This window comes from Cricetulus griseus, assembly GCF_003668045.3.
Source record: "Cricetulus griseus strain 17A/GY chromosome 1 unlocalized genomic scaffold, alternate assembly CriGri-PICRH-1.0 chr1_0, whole genome shotgun sequence".
NCBI classification, from domain to species: Eukaryota; Metazoa; Chordata; class Mammalia; order Rodentia; family Cricetidae; genus Cricetulus; species Cricetulus griseus.
This window is the reverse complement of record NW_023276806.1, coordinates 221,671,170-221,685,423: the sequence shown is the minus strand read 5'-3', so window position 1 is coordinate 221,685,423 and position 14,254 is coordinate 221,671,170.

The window sequence follows — 14,254 nt, the reverse complement described above, 5'->3', positions numbered from 1 at the left end:
CTGTCAGAGCTGGTCAAACACGGACTGCTGGCTACATGTGGAATTTCAGGTTGGGAACATTGAAGAATTCCCACATTGGGTAAAAAATCCCACTGAGGTTAGGGCTGAGACTGCTGGTGTCAGGGGCAGAATTTGGAGGCAGACACTGAGGCAGTGACTTTTGTCTGGACTAGGAAAAGGTTCAGCAAGTAAAGTGCTTGTGTCCAAGTGAGGATCTGACTTCTTGCCCTGAGCACTCATGTAGAAGGTCAGCCGTGGTAGCATGTTCCTGTAACCCTAGTACCGGAGTCAGAGACCTGAGGATCCTGGGAACTCACTGACTGTGGTGCTAACACCAAGAGATGTAGACAGGAGGATCCTGGGTGCTCACTGGCCAATCAGTCCAGTCAATTGGAGAGTTCTGGCAAGGAAAAGACCCTGCTCCAAAACATAAGGTGGATAGTGATAGAGAAAACACCCAGTGTCAACCTCCATCCTCCATATGTGCAGGCATAGGCCTATTTAGTCACAGGTACACATGCACGTCCTATATATGCCACACACATACACAGAAAACTCTCCCCGTAATTGTCATTAGAGTTATTCTTCAGGACAGAATTTTGTTTTTCCACATTCTGTTAGAGAAATCAAGGATGGTGGTGATCATCTGTGAAGTAAAGTAAAAATTCTGTACCCAAGAGAAAGTATAACGAACGTCACAGTAATCTCTAAAGACATTTAACATGGGCAGAAGACAAGGCTTGGTGGTTAGAAGCACTGGCTGCTCTTACAGAGGACCTGAGTTCAATTCCCAGCACCCACATGGTCACTCATAACCACCTGTATCTCCAGTTTAATCTGTGGAATACTAAATAAGAACTTAGGAACACTTTGAGTTTATTTAAATATTTGTAAACTCTAAATTTGCGGCTTAGCAGCATTGAAAAGGAAGTGGGGGTACAGAAATTAGCAAGAATGGCTCACTCAGCACAGGAAGTCCTGGAAACCCTGCAAGACTGTCGGTTCCTTTAAGATGTCTAGCCTAGTAAAGCATCTTAGGTTAATGAGAATCTAAGTTCAGCTACTTTCGTTTTGCAGATCCCTGGCATTCCAGGCCACACTTGCTTTAAAAGCTTTGACGTTTCAAGGAACATAAACGTCAAACCTGGTGATGTGTTTCATCAGCCATAAACCAAAGCATTTCAGTGGACTCTTAGTTCAAACCTCATGTTGCATACATTTTCAATGGAGAAAAATGTAGATGATCGTCGGCAGTTTTGTGGTCAACATAGCACATTTATCATTCTTATTACCAGAGAGTTCTGGTAGTAGAAATATCTCATCTGCAAAGATGTAAATATTGTTCAAAATTTAAATATGTGTTGAGAGTAATTTTAAATTATTTATATATTATTGCCACAGATGTGTGAGATTGTAGGCATTCACCTTTTAGTATGGAAGCATTACCTTCTGTTTTGTTTTGTTTTGAAATTAGGTCTCACACTATGAGGCTGGTCCAGAACGCAATCGAGCAGTCCTCCTGCCTCAGCCTCCCAGGGGCTAAGATTACACGTGTGAGCCACTATGCATGATTGTGAGTGATATCTTTTGAAATTTCCCTCAGTTTTCTCCTTGTCCATGCCAGTAAAATAAAGCATGGCACCCAGACCCTAATACACAATATACACTTACAGAATTCCAGGGGTACTTTAAAGGATGAATAGCAGTGAACAAGGCATAAAAGTAGTGCAGTGAATTCCCAGTTGTTATGGGATAAGATGTTCAGACCATGGCACAGAGAGATGTTGAGTTCTGAGCACTGGTTTGGGAGGGTGACATCTCACTGGTGGGTTTCCTTGCTTTCTTCCTCCTGAACTATCTTTTTGACAATATACAATGTCCTTCGTCACCGGGAAACTCTTCCTTGCGGAGTCCTTTTCCACAGCTGGCTTTGATTATTTCTTGATAAATATTTCCTCCCCCCCCACTTTATCTTTCTGTTACAATCATGGCTGCCCAATCAAATCATCCATCTCTCTTCCCTGCAAGTGTTTGCAGTACTGACAGTGTACTGAGGAGTGCCTTATGCAATCTGCATTGCTGATGGTGTGAGAGAAATAAATGCCGTTTGCATTTTCTTCTCTTCTTGCTGGGTGTTTTCAGTGGCTTGGCCTCAGTTATACTTGGCAGTTTGAATTAAGTCGGGTTTGTTTTTGTTTGTTTGTTTGTTTTGGTTTTTGGTTTTTTTGAGACACAGTTTCTCTGTGTAGCTTTGGCTCTCCTGGAGCTCACAGAAAACTGCCTGCCTCTGCCTCCCAAATGCTGGAATTAAAGGTATGCCACCACATCCCGGCAGAATTAAGTTTACTTTATTATTCTAAAATTTAGAGTTCAGAACACATCATGACTGTTTCCCTTATTCTGTAGAGATGTGTGTACAAATAAAAGGCTAACCTTAAAGCCTACGAGATTCTCTGTCACTTGTATAATGGATATTGTACTGATTTATACTGATAATAAAGTACTCACAAGTGAGAATATGTAAGGTTCATTTTCTATTTACTAGAAAGTGGGTAATGAATTAAAAAATAATTTTTGTGTATGTTCATACCTGTGGAAGTCAGAGTTTGACATCAGTTTCTTCCTCTATTGATTCCCACAGTTACCACTGTTACTACTATGATCTTCGTGTGTAGGTGTGTGGGGACGCAGGTACCATAGTGCATGTAGGAGGTCACGGGACAACTTGCAAGGGTTGGAACTCTGTCTGCTCCACTAGTTTAGGCATTGAGTTCAGGTCAGTCATCAGGCCTAGGGGAAATGCCTTTTCCCAGTGAGCCAACTCACACCCTGCTTCCTCTTATTTTTTTTTGAAACAGGATTGTCGCTAAACCTGGAGTTGACTTGTTAGCTAGGCTGACTGGCTTGTGATTGCCAGGGATCTTTCTGTCTCTGCACACCACTGTGTCCATCTTTTATATGGATGTAGGGAATCCAAATTCCGGTCCTCATGTTTTTGTGTCCACCATCTCTCCAGCCCACATAATCAAATTCTTTCTATGCATTAACTTGCTGATTTTTATATCAGCTATAGTTTCCTGAGATGTTACAGAACGTGCCCTGATCGGCTCAGAAGTGGTGATTCTTGAGTCTTTTTTTTTTTAAGGCTAATGTTCTTTTTTTTTTAATTTAAATTCTTTAATTACCACTCATATTTACATACCCATCCTCCCCATTCCCTCGCCCTCTCATCCTCCCATGTCCCCTCCAACCCCCCAACCCCTCCCCCAACTCCTTGCCAGGGACAATGAGGCCCTCCACCAGGGACCTTCAAAGTCTGTCACATCATTTGGGGGAGGGCCCAGGTCTTCCTTGCTGTATCTGGGCTGCAATAGTATTCCTCCATAGGGAATGGGCTCCCACAGTCCGTTTGTGCTCTAGGGTTAAAGACTGGCTCCACTGTTAGAGGTCCCATAGACTGTCTTGGCCTCCTAGCTGGTTCCTTTACTTACTGTAACACATTCTGCCTGTCCATTCATCTGTGGGCATGGTCAATACTACCATATTCTTTTATTTTGCCATCTTAGGATGCCCCCAGGGTCTCATTTAATAATATTTCAGAGTAAAATAAATCACTACCAGAGTATATAATACTCTGGGGGCTGAGAAGACAGCTCAGTTGGTAAAGTACCTGTTTCATAGACATGAGGCCCAAGGGCCCTCTCCAGCACCCACAGAAAAAACAAGGCATGATAATGTGTACCTGTAATTCCATGATGGGGAGACAGGGGGATCCCTGTGGCTTGTTGGCCAACTAGTGTTGATGAGTGGTAAGCTCAGGGCTCAATGAGAGACCCTGCTTCAGAACAGTTAGGTGGAGAGTGAGAGAGGTGGGCACTGAACTTTCACTTCTGCCTTCCACAGGCACACACCACAAACATGCACATAAAAACATTTTCAAAAAGATATTTAGTCTCTTGGCATCGAGTTATTTTTTAGTATTGAGGACATGTGTAAGTTAAGTTTTTCTGATCAATATTTTTATAAATGTTGCCATTAACATATTAAATAACTGTTAGGTGTACTCATATACATTAAACATAGAAATCTAAAGTCCATTTTGCTCATTTAATCTGTACTTTCAAGTCTCGGTTCTTAGCATTGTCCCCTAACCAATACTGTGTAACGACTACTTACTTATATAGCATTTATATTGTTATAAGTAACGTAGAAATGATCCAAAGCATGTACAAGGGTGTGAAGAGGTGATATTTCAAAGACTACATTGTTTTGGGTAAGGTGCTTGGACATTTTGCAGACATTCCCAGTGAATACGGCGGGGGGGTGGGGTGGGGGTGGGGGTGAGGTGGAGAGGTGTGGCTTATGTTGAAGAGATTAAACCAGTTTAAATGAATCACCTGCTGTCACCTAAAGGTTGAATTTCCGTTAGACCAGACACCCACATCTTTGGCTGTTACACAAAGGGCTTTAAAAGTCAACGAATCTTAGAGAGAAGACTCTGCATGTCTCCATCTTTCTTAGTCTACTATAGTTCTAATGTTTGAACCTTCAAAGGCTTATGCTAAGGTTTGATTGGCGTTCTTTCTTATTTATTTACTTATTTATTTTGATTTTTGTTTTTTGTTTTGTTTTGTTTTGTTTTGAGACAAGTTTTCTCCTTGTAGCCCTTGCTATCCTAGAACTTGCTGTGTAGACCAGACTGGCCCAGAACCCTCAGAGATACCTCTGCCTCCTGAGCACTGGGGATTAAAGGTGAGTGCCACCACAGCCTGGCCTTGATCCACTTTCTAACACTATTAGCAAATGGAGCTTTTGAGGGGTGATTCTACTATGAGGATTTTGCCTTCAGGAATGAGATTAATGCCCCTACCCTGACCCCATTTGTCTGCATATGAGGACAGACTTCCTCCTCTCTAAGTGCTGCAGGGTTCAAGATTCTATCGTGCAAACAGAGACTAAGTCCCCAGACATTACACCTGTCAAGGTCTTGCTTGTGGCCTTTTCAGCCTTCAGAACTGTGAGATTTGTTTTCTTTTCTTAATAAACCACCCATCTCATGAATTTTGTGACAGCCACCGAAAAATACACTGATACAATCTAAAGTACGTCTAAACAAGAAGTTAATTGAATACATACATGCAAAATTCCAACTAAAATAGTAAAAAGAACTGAAATAGCTGTGAGCTGAAATTCATATGGTAGGGGCCGTGTGTGTGAATCAGTGTACTTAAAAACAGATAAAGGGAGCTTCATAAACTTCAGAAGTATCTTGATCCTTAAAGGAAGGTGTAGGCAGTTCCTCTGTGTCTGAGTAGTTGCTCCCAAATAACCATTCAGAAACATTATTAATTGAAAATGCTCAGCCAATAGCTCAGGCTGGTTACTAGATAACTCTTACATTTTAAATTACCCCATATTTCTTATCTACCCTCTGCCACGTGACTGTACCTTCTTTCAACACGACACGTTTTATCTTGCTTCTTTCTGCATCTCTCCATACCCCTGAGCCTCTGCCCTTCTTCTTCCCAGCATCTTCTGTGTCTTGCTATCCTGCCTATACCTCCTGCCTACCTATTGGCCAGTCAGCTCTTTTATTAAACCAATCAGAAGGCAATTTAGCAAAGAGACGTCTTCATGGTGTACCATAAGATTATTCCATAATAGAAAGGCTTCATAAATTGCAGCCAATGGATTGAAAGATTTTAAGGGAACTGGAAAGATAAAAGTTGTCAAAACACAAAATAGTGGAAATTAAAGCTCAGGGTACAATCAGTCCATCAGAGAATAAGAAAAACTGCAATATCACCTGGGCTGAGAGAACAGAGACTTAGCTATGTGTGCTCACAACCCACTGCTGCGGTACAAACTTAAACCACCTTTCTGGCAAATAGATTTGTATTTATGAGTCAAGATTCTTTACCATGTGTGTCCAAAGGAAATTATCTGATAAATATGCAGGAATGCATAACAATGGCTTCCATTGCAGCAAGATTAGAAATAGTCGGCCCTGAATGCCTTGTGTCACACCACAGCAGATGCTTACCTACCAATTTGACCACCAAGGAAGGCCAGCTCACCTGTGTCTTTCCATTTAGTTGACAGCGTAACTGTCTGGTAAGCCACAGCTGATTGGTCCTAATTGAAGATCCTGCCTGCGAAGTTTAGAAAATAATACCAAGAGCAAGAAGAGAACCTGGAGGAGAAAGATGGATGCTCTAAGAATTCAGGCCTTTTGACCTATAGGAGACCTACAGGAAGCTGTATGCAGGAGCTGAGAACAAAGCAAGTGGGTGTTAGACACAGTCCTGACAATCCAAGTCTCTGGTTGACTCCAGAGTGTTCATTGATTCCACGTCATGGTGGTCTATGCCAAGTCTGAGCACAATTGTAATAGTTTAAGCTGTAACCCAAACTATTCATTTATGTAAACATACATATTACTGTGTGCCCAAGGCATGCTGGGTAGGTAAACAGGCTTAGCCCTGGCAATAAGAGATCAGGTTTTGTATTAGTGACCTTTCTTGTTCCAGCACCAAACTCGTGACAAAATCTTTAAAGAAAGAAGACTTTATTTGGCTCATGTAAGTTTCAGTAGAGGGCTGAGTGAGGCTCAGTCAGTGACGTGCTTGTCACACAAGCGTGAGGATCTGAGTTTGATCCCAGCACCTACAGAAAAAGGTAGGCAGGCACAGTAGTAGCCCCAGCACTGGGGAGACAGAGGCAGGAGGATGCCTGGGGCTTGCTGGCCAGCAAATCTAGAAGAATCAGTGAGCTCCAGATTCAGGAGGCCAAGACAGGAGTATTGTGAGTTCAAGGCTAACCTGGGAAGATTAGGACAACCCTAGACCAAACAACAAATACAAACCTAAACCCTAGAGCAAAACAACAAATAGCAGCAAACCCCAAAACTACAGAAAACAGAACCGATAGTGACCAAAACCAAACCAACCAAGACAAAAAAAAAAAAAAAAAAAAAAAAAAAAAAAAAAAAAAAAAAAAAAAAAAAAAAAAAAAAGGGACAGGCTGGTGATAGGGTTTAGGTGCATCATTCCCCAGGCCTTGTTTCAATCCCCTGTACTGGGGGGGGGGAGGATACGTTTGTAGAACTAAAAAGCTAGGGATGGCATGGTGTTGGGTACCATTGTAGTCACAGTTCAAATCACGTTATCAGCACTTTTACAGCCCTTGAGTGATAGCTTCACTCGGGTTTCCCTTTAATCATCCCACCTTATGTTATTCCAACACCAAGTCCAGCCAATAGGCTGATCAGAAGCCAGCAACTGAACTTCATTCCTATGTGTCCAACTTTGACCTGGTGTGCAGTTCAGACACCTGTGCAGACAGGCAGACAGATGTGCTGCCTGTCTCCGGCCTTCTGGGTGGAGCCAGTGCCCCTGGAACCAAAGTAGCTGAGAAGAAACAGAAGACCATATTGAAATAAGCTTCTGCCAAAAGCACATTCATTAGTTTTATCGTGGAGTTTGTGATGCGAGGGATGACACCTAGGGTCTTGTGTAAACTCTGAAGACAGGCTCTGCCACAGAGTCACATGCCCTACAAGCCCTCCCTCCACCTAGGGAGGGTAATTAAATTGTGGAAGGCTTAATTCAGCCAGTATCCTCTGACTACTGTCCTTTATTGAATGTTGTTATTATTTGCTGCAGTTAAATTATTTGTCCTCATTTAATGCTAAGACTACATATTTTCCTGTATTACTTTCCAAATTTTGTATGTATTTAAAATACTCTTAATTTATCTGGGCTTTGGTTTTTGATAATAGGTTTTAAATATTGGGTAAATACATATAAAATATAACAGATGAAGTTTCAATTTAAAAAACCCAGAGAATAAGGGGCTAGAGAGATGGCTCAGTAGTTCAGAACACTTGCTGCTCTTCCAAAGGTCCTGGGTTCAATTCTTAGCACCTACCTGGTTGCTCACAACCAGGGATCTGACACCCTCTTCTGGCCTCCTAGGATGCTAGGCTCACACAACATGGTATAAAGACATACATGCAGGCAGAACATCTACCAACATAGAATATAATTAAAAATAGGTTTTGGGAAAACAAAGTTTGGGCAATGCTAAACTTCAAAAATAAAGGTTTATTTTCTTAAACAACCCCTTGCATTCTGTTTTACTGTTATCAAGTTCAGTTCTAGTGGAAATAAGTGTATGTACACACACACACACACACACACACACACACACACACACACACACACGTTACTTAAGGTAATACATCAAATAGAAAGCCATACAAAGTCTATGGCACTGAGCATGCTCACCCACAGGAATGCCTGGTTTGGGTTCCCTGTACAGATTTGGACATATTCAATGAGACAATCCAGATAGATACACATGAGCATTGATTTTATCTAGTCACTATGATCATTAAGTCCTTTCCTCTCACAGAGAGCTTCAAAACTGGCAAAAGAACAAAGACAGAACTTCACAGTGCTGCTATTTTTAATCAGTCATGTGTTCCAAATACATTAATTGCATAGCAGCTCTTTAAAATACATGTGCTTGGCTAAGAGATGGGACATCGTATGTTGAAATAAGACATTTCCCCAAATGCCTGTGTTTCATGAAGGCGATTCATACAAAGTTTTTAGTTACAGATTGACTGCTGATGTAATAATGACGACTACATGATCCTTTTTACACTACAGACCACCTTCATGCTTTGTGTGTGTTCGTGTATGTGAGGGGCTTATGCCTGCTTCCTAAATCAAGTAGTAGAGATTCAGGGTCAAGTTACCAGACTGGAGTGAAAATCCAGAGGGGAGAGTTTAGGAAAGATCAAAATTAGAAGCAGGTTGCTGTATTTAAGCAAGTACTTAAACAAAGCAGAATTGCTACCAAGATCAGGGATGTATAGCCATTAGTACAATAGGGGAATCGCTGTGTGAAGGACAGACAGACTGTTTGCTTTCTCCATCTGTTCCCTTCCTGTTGGATGGGCCCCATTTGATCAAGTCATATGTTTCCCTGAATAGACGAACCCTGTGTTCCATGACAAGTAGTCTCCCCTAGGTGAACAGGACATAATCCAAGCCATGGTATAAGGGCATGTTTCTTGAGTGATTAACCCAGGAGAGATGGTGGACTTTGAAGAATTCAAAATCTCCCTTTAGACACCATTGTGAGCACCAGCATGTCTTGGTGCAGCAGCTGACTAGAATTAACTCTTAGTTGGTAGTCAAGGTAATTGTACAGAATAAAAGCAGTTAGGGCTCAAGGTTAACTTTGGTTTTAATAGCTTCCTTCTTTAACCTATTTGAACAAATTCGCCATGGAAAGATTGTGATCAAATTTGTGACACTCACTCCAAAGGAAAGAATTTTCAGATACTATTTAAAAAAAAAAAAAACATTTACAGCATTTATGAGTGTGTCTGTTCGTGCATGTGTGTGTGTGTGTGTGTGTGTGTGTGTGTGTGTGTGTGTGTGTACATGTATGAGCATGTCTCAGTATGAATGCAGAGATAAAAGGACAGCTTGTAGGAGTCTGCTCTTTCCTTCCACCATGTAGATCCTGAGGATTAAGCCCATGTCTCCAGGCTTTATGGCAAGTGCCTTTACCCACTGAATCATGCCACCAGTCCCTATTTACTTTCGATGATAATAATAGCATCAGTTGAGGACATAATATGCCAGAAACTGTTCTATATTCCATATAAGTTCACCTAATACTTAGTTCTGGTTTTTGTTTATTTGTTTTTTTTTTCAAGAGAGGTACCTCTGTGTAGCCCTGGCTGTCCTGGAACTTTAGATAAGACTAGCTTTGAACTTACAGAGATCTGCCTGCTTCTGCCTCCTGAGTGCTAGAACTAAAGGCATGCATCACCACCCCCTGGCCTTAGTTCTGTTTTTTTTTTTTTTTTTTTTTTTTTTTTTTTTTTTTTTTTTTTTTTTTTTTTTGGTTGAAGCAACTTGTCTAGCATCGTCTAATCAGCAAGGATTGAAACAGATTTGTGCCTACTGGTCTATTGCCAGAGTCTCACCTTTCACTCTAAGAAGAAGATGTTAGTTACTGCAAGAAGTAACCATTATAAAGGAGACAGTCCATCTGCTTCCCATGTCACTTTGTAATCCTACATGGGTGCCGGGGTGATGGGGTGCTGGATCTACCTGATGGCTCTTTCTCTCATCCATTCTTGGTTGGCCCTAACTCACCCATGCCTCATCCCTAGTACTGTCTGCCTTCTTAGTCTTCCCAGTGCACTGGAGAGCTGGCTGAGACAAATCCTCCTCATCAGGAAACTTGGTGTGATTATCGAGATTTCTGGCTTAAAGGACAACACTTGGATGTGCGAGGTTTTCTTCCCAGAGCCCAAAGGAAAGGTGCACAAAGAGGATAAATAGCATAGGGAAGCCTGGGGTGAACCTATGTCTCTATCCAATCCTCTGCTGTGGTTTTTGTCCAAGAAACATCTATTGTTTAAAACTTTGCTCCACAAAATGCTCTTGTTCAGAAATGGTAGAGTCTTTGGGAGATAAGGTCCTTGGATATTGAGAGTCTGAGGTATTGCTCATGGAGCCTGCTTGACACTTTCTGAGGAGTTGTCTTAGGAGGAGCAAGTCTGGCCCCACCCAGGCTCTCTCTTCTGCTTGAGATAAGAACACTTCCTTGAACACCAGTGTAAACTTGCAGCAATCCTCCTGTCTCCTGCCTGACCAGAAGCCAAGTCAGTGGGGCTTGGACTTGGACTGACCCTTGGACTTTGAATCAACAAAACTGTGAACTAATTAAACCTTCCCTTTTATAAGGTGAGTTGCCTCGGGTATTACATTGCTATAATGTAAGATAATATACATCCCTTCCTAATTTGGAGAATATCTTTTCTCTTTTTCAAGATTTATTTATTTATTATGGGCAAATGTGTATGTTCTCTCTATGTCTCTCTCTGCCTCTCCTCCCCTCCCTCCCTCCCTCTCCCTCCCCTTCCTTTCCCCCTCCCTGTTTCTCCTTCCCTCTTTCTCTGTGTACATGCCTGTGCCCAAAGAGGACATCCATATCATTGTACAGACTGGAAAATCCTAAAAAGATGAAACTGGAGCTCTAGTTAGGTAGGTTAGAGATTCTGGCGACATGCACAAGAGCAGAGGCTATATCAGGAAAGCAGGGGGCAGAAGATTTCCAAAGATGTTTAGTAAGCATATCTTACTTTCCCAAAGCGAGATTTGACTTTAAGACCAGGCAAGGTGAAAGGAAACAAGATAAAAGTTTAATTTTAGCATCTAGTAGATGGATGATAGTGCATTTTCAAGATAAAAAAAACCCAAGTTTGAAGAGAAGAAACTAAGTTAATTGACTAACATATTGAGTTTGAGGGACCCAGAGTGTGTGTGTAAAATGGGGTAGACAGGCTTCACCCTTAGAAGAAAGTTTTGAATATGAGGTCAAAAATTCAACCTGCTTCCAATAAGTCTTGTTCGCTCTCACTCCAAACTGCTGTTCTTATTTGTGCTTCTAATAGTGAATGAAGATGTTGGCTTTACACTTGTACCCACTCGGCATTATCCACCTGTTTCACCCATGTTGGCCTTACCATTGAAAAAATTGCTCATTTTAATGAGTGTGCATTGTGAACATATTTCTTGTGTATTTATTGGCCATTTTTATTGATTAAAGAAAATCAACCTTTTGGTGTTCCTTGCACTTTTTCATGCTGACTTTCAGCTTTCCATAGACATATACGCGAACTCTCAGAATACCAATGGAATGAGTTGCAAATTTTTAGAAGTCTGAGCTTCAGCAGCAGCTAGATAATAATTTGTGCTGTGGAGTAAGGGAAGAGGTTTCAAGGAGAAAAGGCAAAAAGACTAGGTTCTGAGACGGAGCCAAGGGATGTCACATTTGAGAGGGTGATAAAGAAAGGAGAGGATTCTAGGAAGCATCTGGAAAGAAAGGAAGAAGAAATAGCAAGAGAGCTGAGGTGTGCCTGAAGTCTGGGGTGATAGTGTTTCACGTGCAGGTAGAGTTCGAAGGTCCCATGGGCCGGTCATGACTGGTCAGAGGACATGGCTCCTGATGCAGATGAAGATAACCCTGCCTGAGAGAATGCAGGAAACGGAGAACTGCTTCTTAATCAAGGCTGTGTGTGCTTTTGGGAGAGTCAGAGGCAGGCATGTTCATATGGAAGCCATTCCTTGAGGCTGTGTAGACCAGCTTGAGGAGACTTCCCAGAGAGCACAGATGTGTTGGTAGGCCAGTGGACCTTCCTGGACTAGAAGTCCCTGCTCTCCCTACCACAGTCTTCCTAACGTCCCAGGATGACATCAGCACCACCTCTCCATACATTACCAGACTCAGACATGCAGGACTTCGGAACCACAATGACACTATCGGCAGGAAGATACAGCCTTCTTAAAATACAGCAAGGCAGAAATTCTTCAGATTAATTTGACAGGCTCCGTGTGCTCCTGTATACATTAGTGATCCTAAATAACAGCGAGAGATCACTTTCTGATTCCAGGTGAGATGACAAACATGTAAATAGTGTGGCGGGGGCTTTTTATTGTATATATTAAAGGTTTGCAAAGTGACATTTTTACATACACGTGCACAATGATATGATTACCACCGTCAAGCAAATTAGCTTGCCATTATCTGGTCTAGGTTCCTCTCCTTGCTTGCTTCCTTATTTCCTTTTCTGTCTGTCAGAAGTATCCCTAAACAACAAGGGCAAACCTAATAAAGGTTTTTACGCTTGCAAATGATTTCTTCAGTGAGATATTTTTTATTTCATGGCAGTTAGGAATTAGGAACACCGTACTGAAATGCCATTTAATGTAGCAATCTTTGTGTTGCTTTCCAAGGTCTTGGTCAGAATGGGTTTGTTATGGTGTGAGGAGATGCTCTGGCTTCGGGGCTCCAAGTAGATGATTAGGTTAGAGATGGCTTCACTTCTAGAGACAGATGTGTTAGTGGTGGGGTCTGATGGTCTCCAATACAGTTATGTTGGCTCAATTGTTTATTCAGTTCTTAGGCAATAATATGCAATTAACCTTTTATTTAGACAAATTAAAATCCTCTCTTTGTGTCCCACAGGTCACATGACTTAGTTGGCTCCAGTCAAACACTCATCGTACATATGCTGTCCTGAGAGTTTGGTGAACTGTTTGGTTCTAACCTAGAAAGCTAGGAGTTCTGGAAAGTTTCAGGATTAACACAAGTTCAAGATTGTTCTGTTCTCCTTTTGTGGCCAAATGACATTGTGAAAACACTTCCAAGGACCTACAACTCAGCAACAGGACACTAACATACCAAGGCCCATCCTCTTGGAGGGTGGTGGGAGGGGACTGGAATGTTTAAAGGAATTAGTGGAAGAGCTAAGTCATAAGAAAGCCATTAGAGTGGAATTGAAATGAAAGCCATATTTATTGAACACCACACACGGTTTTTAACAAAACTGCTTAGCATTGCTTGTTACACAAATATACAAGCAGTGAGCTTGCTTGACTAATTTGGAGTGTGAGGAAGCATAGAAAGTGGACAGGGGTGTTTGTTCCTAAGACCTTAGCAAGGAAACCAACTCTTCCAGGAATTTTTTTTCTTTTTCTTTTCCTTTCTTTCTTTTTTTTTCTCTTTTGAGACAGAATTTCTCTTGTGTAGTACTGGCTAGCTGTCCTGGAACTTGCTCAGTAGACCAGGCTGGCCTCAAACTCAGAGGTCTGCCTGCTTCTGCCTCCCAGGTTCTAGTATCAAAGGTGTGTGCTACCACTGCCTGGCTTTCCAGAATCTGCATCTCCTCCTCCTCCTCCTCCTTCTCCACCCCCTCCTCCTTCAGGATTTCTCTATGTAACAACTCTGGCTGTCCTGAAACTCACTTTGTAACCAGGCTGGCCTTGAACTCCCAAGAGCTGGGATTTAAGGCATGCACCACCATGCACAGCTCTTTTTGACTCATGATTGTGCTCTTTACCCACTAAAATGGCAGAAAAAATTAATTCATTCCAGCAGTAGCTGGTCAGCCTGGAAATCAAATGTCAGGATGTCTTTGTAATCACTTGACAACAAATCATTCAGAGATTGAGTCACATATTTGGGGAAGGGGGGTGAAGTCAGCTCACAGACTTTGTGGTAACAAACTACTTCTTCAGAACAAGTCAAGCTTTTGAGAAATCCCATCTTTAGGGGTTAAGGGGTTCCAGATTGTTTTAACTTGTAATTACGAATTGACACACTGTGTTTTATGTAATAGATGAGATCTAAGACCCATTACCAGGAAAGTTATAGAAATCTT